A 9,143-nucleotide genomic window follows, 5' to 3' on the forward strand; every position below is an offset into this window, starting at 1 on the left:
AGGGCAAGCGGGGGACCCAGAGCACCAACCAGAAGGGGCCTTCACACCCCACGAGTGAGGCAAAGTGTCTCCGTGTTTCCCCAAAACCGCCTTTGAGAAAGTGCGTCTCGCCCCCCGCGCCACAGTGAACCCACTGGTTCATAGCACAAGCAGGGCCCTCTCTCCAGCTGCACGAGGTCGGGAAATGACACATTCGATTGTCCTCGCTCCACACGCAGTGCGGCCAGGTGGCCTGGGGCTCAGTGACACAGGGCCCGGGAATCCCAGGAGACAGAGGAGGAGGGGCTGGGCACAGAAGGCTGAGGAAAGGGGGAAAACCTTGTCAGGTCCTCACACTTGTGAGCTGGGGCCACACTGGGACAGGCAGGCAGGGCACTGGCACACGCAGGGTCAGGGAGGGCTGGGTCCCCTGGACCAAGGGGACAGGGATTGGGCACTGATGCAGGCAGTCCCGGCGGGACTGAGGCGGGGAAGGCGGCTGAGGAAGGCAGACAGGCACACGGGCCCGAAGGCATCGTCATGCGGGAGAAAACAAACACGTAAAGAACTCCAGCTGCTACCAGTCACGTACAGACACTGAACTCCTGGCCGAGGCTCCAGGCCCTGCTGCTGCCCTTTCCCGGGGGTGAGGCCCAGACCTGCCTGAGAGGCGTGCAGGGCCTTTACTATGTCCTACACACACACACACACACACACACACACACACACGGCACTTTCTTAGGGAAGCACTGCCCCGCCGCCCGGCCCACCCGCAGGCCCCCACCTCCAGGCTGTCACTAGAATGTCGTCACCTCCCCAAGTCCTTCCGAGCTGACCCCCAGCCCCAGGCTGGGTGAGGGGCCCTCTTCGGGTCCCCAGAACCAAGCACCTTCCTCTCCATGAGCCTCGCCTGGCTGTCTTGTGACTGCCAGTAGATTCTCTTTTTAATATGAAATATCTTAAACTATAGAAAAGTGAAAAAAATATCTTGTTACCAATTAAGTCTTCTCACAATGAATCCCTCATTAAGGAAACAGATTGTAAAATAAAGAAATAAAATGTTGCAGACAGAATAGTATTGCCATTATTATGTCTTATGGATCTTAGTTATTTGTGTGTCTAATAAACACATATGAAGCATTGCTTGGTATGTTTCAAATGTCATATAATTAGTAATATACTACACATACATACATACACACGTATATGTACTTTAGCAATTCTTTCACCCTATGTCGTGTTTTGATATTGCATTAACGAAGAAATTAAGACCACAAAGAACAAATCATAAGAAAAACTAACCCATTTGACTCCATTAAAATAACAACTGGGAATGATAAAATGTTATACAAATGAAGTTAAAATACAAGCAGTTGACTGTAATTTCATGTTAATTCTTTCAAAGATATTCACACTCATAATCTTAAAAGACAAGCTTTTCTAACACATTTGCAATTGAAGAAGTCTCCTGTCTTACGTAGTCCCACTCCTAACTTCCATTTTCCAGAGTGGATATTCTCAACTTTTTAACTTTTTTCCCTGGGATTGGGCCCCAGGTGTTTAAGTGACATTCTTTTCCCTAAGGACAGCGTCTATTGCCACCATGCCCGGGAGACAGCCACCAATCACGGCAGCAGCTCGGGAGCCCTCTCTCTCTACAGCCCCCTCGCTCCTCTTCTCCGTTGGATCGGCAGTTCTGATCCCTCCCTGGGCGGTGCTCGGCATGGACGGTATCGTGACTGTGTACGTAACCACGCATGGAGGGGCCGTGCTAATTTAATGCCCTCTGACCTCACTTTCCTCTAGGACTTGGCCTCCCCGGTTGTCCCCGCTACCGCACTGCTCTCACAGACCGTGTGCCTGAGACGGCCAGCGAGCCAGGACAAGGAGGGACGCCGAGACGGACAGCTGAGCCCACTGGCCCCAGAAGTACAGCTGGATGCAGAAGGTCACCTGCCCGGAGCGAACATCCAGGCCTTGATGATGTGTCAGCCCCGGGCCCAGAAGAGCAGTGAAACCAGGTGGTGACGTCAGGACCAGCTGCACGATGACTATGGACCCAGGGCTGGCCAATCAGCGGAGACCACAACCTGGAAAGGGCACACCTGGAGCCCCGGTGCACATTCCGCCGTCACCTCCCCCAAGACCTCTGCCTGCGGCAGAGAGGAGAGAGAGCCTAAGGACAAAGGACCCAGGGGACACCCTCCCTTCAAAGAGCAGGCCAGCCATCCCCTTCTCCGAGTTCTGCCCTCTCTTCTCCCCCCACGGTCACACCTCTCCTACGTTCTCAGGGACCCCAAGGCTTGCAGCCAGGGGAGCAGTGGGCAGCAGCAGTTCAGTTCAGGACAACCCCACGTGCCTGTCCCCAGAGCCCCCTTCTCTCTGACGTCCTCGTGAGCTGGGGCAGCTGGGTCTGGCTCTCCTGCTGCTTCCTGTGTGCCGAGCACCCCCCCCCCCCGTCTTGCTGTTCCTGGCTTTGACAAACGTACCCTTAGTCACCTGAACGCCTGTTGTGAAACCTTCCCCACGTGGAGTCAGGAACCCGCACACTGCCGCTGGCCAGAGGCGGAGCTGCTCAGGGCCAGGCCCCCGTCCTGTAACACATCCACAGCTTATCCTGAAACTCTTCCCCCCAGAGGGATTTAGTTAAAGCACTCAAAGTCCCCAGGAAATAGGCGCACAGACAGACATGTGTGTACATACGTGTGCGTGTTTTCCCCCGGGCGTAGTTCCAGACCCTCCCCCCCGCTCTAGAGTCCTCTTCTCCTCCCTGCCTGGCCCGGTTGTTTCAAGTTGCAGCCAGCCCTCCACATGGGGGTCCCCTCCCTGGTATCCTGGAGACCAGCTTCCAGGATACACAGGTTAACAGGTTCCAGGATACGCGGGGCCCAGGTTCGCAGCTGTGAGTCCCCCACCTGGCCCCTGCAGGCCCAGGTGAACTGGGACAACCCACCTGGGCATCCATCCCTTTGGCTCATTCCTGTTCGTAGGTCCCATTTCCTGGATCCTCTTTCTTCCGGGTTTATTTCCTTCTGCTATGAAAGCCATTCTCCAGTAGTTTTCTGAAAAGGAGGTAAAATTTTTTTGGACTTGCAGGTCTGAACTGTCTTTAATGTGCCTTCATACTTACTAGCAAATTTGACAGGGAACAGAAACCAGGATCTGACATCACTTTCCATCTGAACTTCTACAGGGCTGTGCCAGTCACAACCAGAGGAGGGGGCCTGGGCCCTGTGGCCGGGGGCTGTCCCTGTGTGCAGCCTCCTTGCAGGGCCTGCCCTTACCTCCCAGAGCCTGCACTTCCAGCCTGGCTCACCTTCGGGGGGCGGAGGGGGGGGGAGGTTCTGTCCCCGTGGCCCTGTGCGGGGCGCCGAGTGCTCGCTCGGGTCTGAGCTCCGGGCCGGAGCTCAGGGAGATAGCGATGACGCTTCACGATGATACTTCAGAGCCCAGGGCCCAGTCTGCTCGCACCCCACCCTCTCCTGCTGGAACCCCCACTCTCAGGGCGTTGGGCTCCCCAAACACTAACATTTTCCTGGTCTCTTCCATTTCCCATTTCTTTCTTTTCAACTGACTTTCTGGAAGATTTCCTCAAACCTCTCCCAAACTTGCTTCTGAAATTTTCTATTATATTTAACTTCAAAGAGCAGGTTTTTGGTCTCTGAATAGCCCCATTCTATAGCCTTCTCATCCTTTCCCAGATGTGTGTCTGCCCCTCCCTACCACGCCAGGGTGTCAGCTGTGCTGTTCGCATGTTTGTGGTGTCCTTCTGCCCCATACGTTGTTTCTATCCAACCGTTTGTTAGACTTCGTTCTATCTGTCATGGCACAGACTGTCCCTAGGTGCTGAGTGACCCTTGCCCGTCAGTGACTAGAACAGGTCGGTACACGACCCTGAAGGGTGGTCTGGCTGGGTCGTTCCCCTGGCTCTTGTCTGTCTCCATGTTTCTGCTTCCAGCTGGCTCCCCGCAGAAGACGGCTGACCACATCTTGGCTGGGGGCTTGTTTCTTTTATGACCTGCCCCCGACCCTCCCGGTGTCGGCACCGCCTGCCCCTGCTCGGGTACTTCTAAGCATCTCTGAGGCCCGGCGTCCAGCTCAGCCTTCCCCCCTGCCCGTGTTGGTTGGTTTCTGTTGTGACGTCAGTTGGGCCACTTGTCACCTGCTTCCCAGTTTCCAACATTCCGTGGCTGCCACAGCCTCTACTTACAAGAGCGTCATTGTTTGCCTTCAGAGAAACCCTTTACTGCCGATTTTCTGTAATTGGGGAGGGAGGGTGAGTGTTTGCTCACCGTAGTTGACCCCAGGTTCACAGCTGCCCCTTTGTGCGTGCCCTCTGTCTGCTCTGGAGGCGGCGGCCGAGGTGCGGGCTTCTGGTGTCCAGTGTCGAGTGCGGTGCCCGCACACTCGGGGGGGCTCAGTAAGCAAGCACGTAAGAGTTGAACGCACACACGTAGCACACTACTTTTTTTGAAATATTAATCAAGGCTTCACCTTGTTTCACTCTCCACTATTTCACCGGCCCCTCTTCAGCTCCGCTAATCTGTTCTCGTTGCCTCGGGGCGACCACCGACAGCAAACTGCTCCAGGGTTTAGTTTCAAAATCTTAGGCCTTTCGCCCTGATTGCTGTGGCTCAGTTGGTTCAGGTCCTTCTGCCTGAAAAGCAAAAGGTCAAGGTCACCAGGTCCATTCCAGGTCAGGGCACGTGACAGGGCTGTGGGTTTGTCCCTAGTCTCGGAGAGGCAACCGAGTGATGGATGTTTCTCTCCCTCTCTTCCCCCCTCTCTAAAAATAAATATATAAAATCTTTAAAAATAAATCTTAGGTCTTTAGTAAAACTGAAAGGACTTGCAGAAGTAAACTATTGGGGTGAAATTCCGTGATAGCACTGCCGCGCATGCGCGCACCGCTCCCTCACGTTGGGAAGGCGGAGCCAGAGTGGAGCAGGGGCTGAGCTTCAGTTGGGGAGCTGGGGCAGGGCCGTTTCATGGGGAAAAGAGCGTGTCCCGACATTTGGGGCCAATTCAACCCACAGGAATGTAACAGAAGCACCCGAAAGCCTTCTTCACACTCAAGAATGAAGGCAGGCGAGACGGCACGAAGCCCCCACCGGTGGGCGCTGCACAGACAGAGGACGCTGAGCACTAGACAGCTCCCCGACCCACCGTCTCAGTGACTCAGTCACTGAGACACGGTGCACAGGCCACCCCCCAGCCGACTGCGAGTAAGTCTCTGCCACTTATGTAAAATGGGACCCTAAGACTGAAACTGAGTTATAAAAAATAAAATCCCATTTCCCCAATATCTCTGCTGGCTAGTTGAAACTCCTATAAACTGCACCAATAGGATTATGAACAGATAGTCATTTTAAGATTTATCAAAGATTCCTAAGTATTTACATGACAGATGATCAGATGCACTAACCTGGCACCATGTGCTTGTGAGTGACAGATCACTCCTGAAATCAAGCATGCAGCTCGTGCCGTGGGAGGGATGTGTGGTGAAACTATTCCTGCTGTTTGTTCACCTTCAGGGAATGAAGGACACACAGGAACACCTTCCAGGAAGGTGTGGCGGGGGGAGGCTGGCGCTCTCTCTCTCTCTCTCTCTCTCTCTCTCTCTCTCTCTCTCTCTCGAAGAGCAGCAACGCTGTGGGCCGCACTCAGCCAGGCGTCGGCCCGGAGGCGCCCGAGGGCTGCTGGGGAAGCAAGGGCTTGAGCAACAGGATCTGGAGAAGGAAGGCTCTTGGAGAGGACAGTGGGCAGCTGGTTCCTCCTTTGGGACACCTGCCAGTTCCAAGTATGGGGCAAGAGCCAAGAATCCAGGCCAAATTTGGGCAGGAGGTCGCTAAGGGACAGACGAGGCAGCAGACTTTTTGGCAGTTTTGGAGCTGAGAGAAAAAGTTGCAGTCTGTGAGACCAGGAGGCCAGTGAGAAGGGTGGCTGGAAACCAAGTCTGACCCTTGACCTGACACTGCGTGGAGCAGGACATTAGGACACTAAGCAGAAAGTCTGGTGAGCAGAGCTGAGATTCTGCTACCTCAAAAGACTCACTGGGAGGAAAGACCATAAAAACCAGAAAAAATATATATAAATGGATGCACTGATCCAGACACTCGGTCACCAAAAACACTGGGGTGTGATTAACATGCTCAGGACAACAGATGAAAGGAATGGATGTTGCGGCGCTCCCCCCACTTCCCAAACTCGGGGACGTCTGTGCAGGGGGGCCAGGGGGTGCTGACAGTGTGTGAGGGGCCCACGGCCGAGGGGCCCAGAGCCCGAGCTGTGATAACGAGGCCTCGCTGTGCGTGTGTGTCGACTGTGACAGCTGTCGCCTCACAACGTTTTAGATCTAAGGATGGTGGACCCTGCCTGGTCAAACCACTTAGGTTTCCAAAATGCTTTCCCCCTTCTCACGAGAATGTGAGGATCCCCATTCAGCCTGAACAGTGCAGAGGTGTATTCTGAGTCCACGCTGCCCAATGTTCACTTGAAGGCACGAAACACTGAGAAAAGCATCTAATTTTAGGCAGACTAAAAATAGGAAATAAAAGCAAGCATTGTAAAATCACTATGACCCCCATCTCGGTTGCCCGGTACACCCCCGCCTGCACTCTCTCGTTACTAACTACCACCTGTGTGTTCACAGCTGCACGACTACAGTGCACTCATTCACCCGCCGGCGGGCAGGGCGCGTGGACAGAAAGCCCCACCATCATCCTCAGCTCTCCCGGAATAGGCCCCGTCCTCGCCCTCAGACGCACACCTCCTTTGCCCTCTAACCAGGTGAGTGTCTAAGAAATACATTTGAGAGGACAGTGGTCTCTACAGAAAAGTCTACTATGAGGTTTGACTTCTCTGAGTCTCTTTTATGTGGAGAAATGAAACACCTGCCATCATTTTTGCCTTCCAAGGAGTTAATGAAACAACCCGCCCACGGGCAGCGGCCTGTGGGTGGGGACGTTAGGGAGCGGAAGAGCTGACCGAGATGCCATGAGCGCAAGTGCTGACGACTTTTGAACGTACACTACAGGACTGATGTTTCCTTGGTCGGCACAGCATGATGACAGCACTCTGATCTACCGCACAGGGTTTCAGAGAAAGGTGTAGAATCGGAGCACGAATATGCTTAGGGTAACATTAGGCACACAGTAGGTGCTTAATAACTGATGGCTTTATAATTAGTTGCAATGTTGTTGGTAGTAATGGAGAAATGTAGAGGCATCAAATATATTTTAAAAGAACTGGCAAGACAGTTATGGTAGCAGACCCAATAAAGTTAATAAAAGAAAAAATTAACCCCTCAACTCACAGAGCCGGATTCCACTGTCCAGTGTCATCTTGCTGCTTTGGATAATGTATGGAAGACTTGGGGGCATCTTGTACTCTGTTTTGCACACAGGCCTAAGTACTCGTAGAGTTACCAATCTATTTAACATGGTTAGGTGTGGGGGCAACTTCCTTTGCAAGTCCCCCCAGTTGCCACGGATGAAGAGTAAATATGACCGAGATATGATGTGATCTGCTTGGGGAGGAGAAGTGGCCATTTTCCCGGAGGGAAAGGGCTGTGGGCAGTGGCCAGTTTCTCTGGGGGGAAAAAGGCTTTGAGCCCCCTCCTCCAGGGCCTTTTATTGGGTTGTAATACACAGGAATACAGGGCAGCAAGGATCAAACAGTAGATAACATTTCAAAGAAATCTGAGGGCTTACTATGAGTCAGTCTGTCAGGAACAGAGTTTTAGGGTTTCTTGCTCGAACCCTTAACATGAATGAAAGCACTCTTAGCAGAGCAGATTTCACAGGTTTATCAGGAAGTCTTTGCTGATTGTGATCTGTGATCCCTTCCTCTCTTCACCGGAGAGCAGAGCGGCCCCGTGACGTGGTGCTCAGCCCACAGGGTGACGTTTTCCTTGGGGGGCCAACTACCCTCCTGACTACTATGAACAGGGTGGTCCCCGGGACTGACTTTTCCAACAGTAGTCGGAGATTGCGCATATAACATCGCCGTTTGCTCCCTGAGTTTCTCCTGCCACCGGGAGTGAAACTTTCCAAGCCTGTTAAAAGGTTTTAGAGGGTGGTCAGGCTGCCGTTCAAAACTGCACCTTTGTCTCCCAGAGCTGGACCCTGGAGCTGGCCCTGCGGTCGGCCCGAGGTCCTGTGATTGCCCAGGGGCTGGCTTTCCATTCAGCCCACGGGGTGACAGGACACTGAGTCACCAGAGAAGCTACAGACCAGTGCGACTGGGGACAAAGATGGAACAGGCAGAAGCCTCTGTTTAAGCAAGGCCACCTCGTGGAGTGACAGGCCTGGCTGGGTCCTCAGTGAGTCACTGATCACTGACTGATTAGTGGTCCTATCTCTGATCAGCTGCATGACCTTGAGCAAGGCTTTTCCTGGGAGTCCTGCCTTATCACACAGGATGGACACTCTTGTTAGAGGGGAGGGCTGCTCAGTTCCCCTTTTCACCCTCAGAGTCTGTTCACCTTTCCCTTGGAAGAAGAAATGGAAGATTGTTGTTTCTTGCATTGAAGTGTCGCTGCCAACAGCCGAGATTGAGAGCTACACGTGAACAGAGAAGAGTCAGAGATTAAATGGCACAAACTAGTGCAAGTGAAATCAAAGCTAATTCCCTCCAGACCCAAGTCCATGTCACCAAAAGGGCTGCCCACACGAGTGGTCGGCCAACTCCTACAAAGGCACGGAGGCCACTCGGTGGAGGAGGGGTCGTCTTTAATTGGAACTTTAATTGCAGCAACCGGACATCCAGATGCAAAAATAAATTCATAAAGTCAGACACAGCCCTTCCCCGTTTCACAAAAACTAACTCAAAATGGACCACAGGTTCTCCACGTGTTGAGGGTGGGCAGCCGCCCAGCAGGGTCCAACCTCGTGGCGCCTCTGGTCACACTGGAAGAAGAGTTGTCTTGGGCCACCGTGAAATACACTGTGACTTGTAATCACAAAAAAACTCTTGTACTGTTTGAAGTAAGTTCGTGACTTTGTGTTGGGCCGCATGCGGGCTGCGGGTTGCACAGCCCTAGAGCCACGCCCTTCTACAGAGGACAGTAAAGGGCGGAAAGGGCAGCTTTACGTGGAGACACTGGGCAAACACGACCTCCACTAGGCGCTCAAGATAAGCATCGACAGCCAGAGGTCATGGTG

At 53.2% G+C, this 9,143-nt stretch overlaps 1 long non-coding RNA gene across 1 annotated transcript; it reads right to left on the minus strand.

The window, feature by feature from the left end:
• Window positions 1-2,479: 2,479 nt before the first annotated feature.
• LOC119037616 (uncharacterized) lies at window positions 2,480-4,408 on the minus strand. The gene is made up of 3 exons (XR_005080248.2): window positions 4,272-4,408; window positions 2,933-3,041; window positions 2,480-2,573 (listed from the first exon to the last, which is right to left on the minus strand). It is a non-coding gene; the product is annotated as an uncharacterized LOC119037616 (long non-coding RNA).
• Window positions 4,409-9,143: the final 4,735 nt, after the last annotated feature.

Source organism: Artibeus jamaicensis, unplaced genomic scaffold (assembly GCF_021234435.1).
Source record: "Artibeus jamaicensis isolate MK-2021 breed Jamaican fruit bat unplaced genomic scaffold, CSHL_Jam_final scaffold_537, whole genome shotgun sequence".
Classification (NCBI taxonomy): Eukaryota; Metazoa; Chordata; class Mammalia; order Chiroptera; family Phyllostomidae; genus Artibeus; species Artibeus jamaicensis.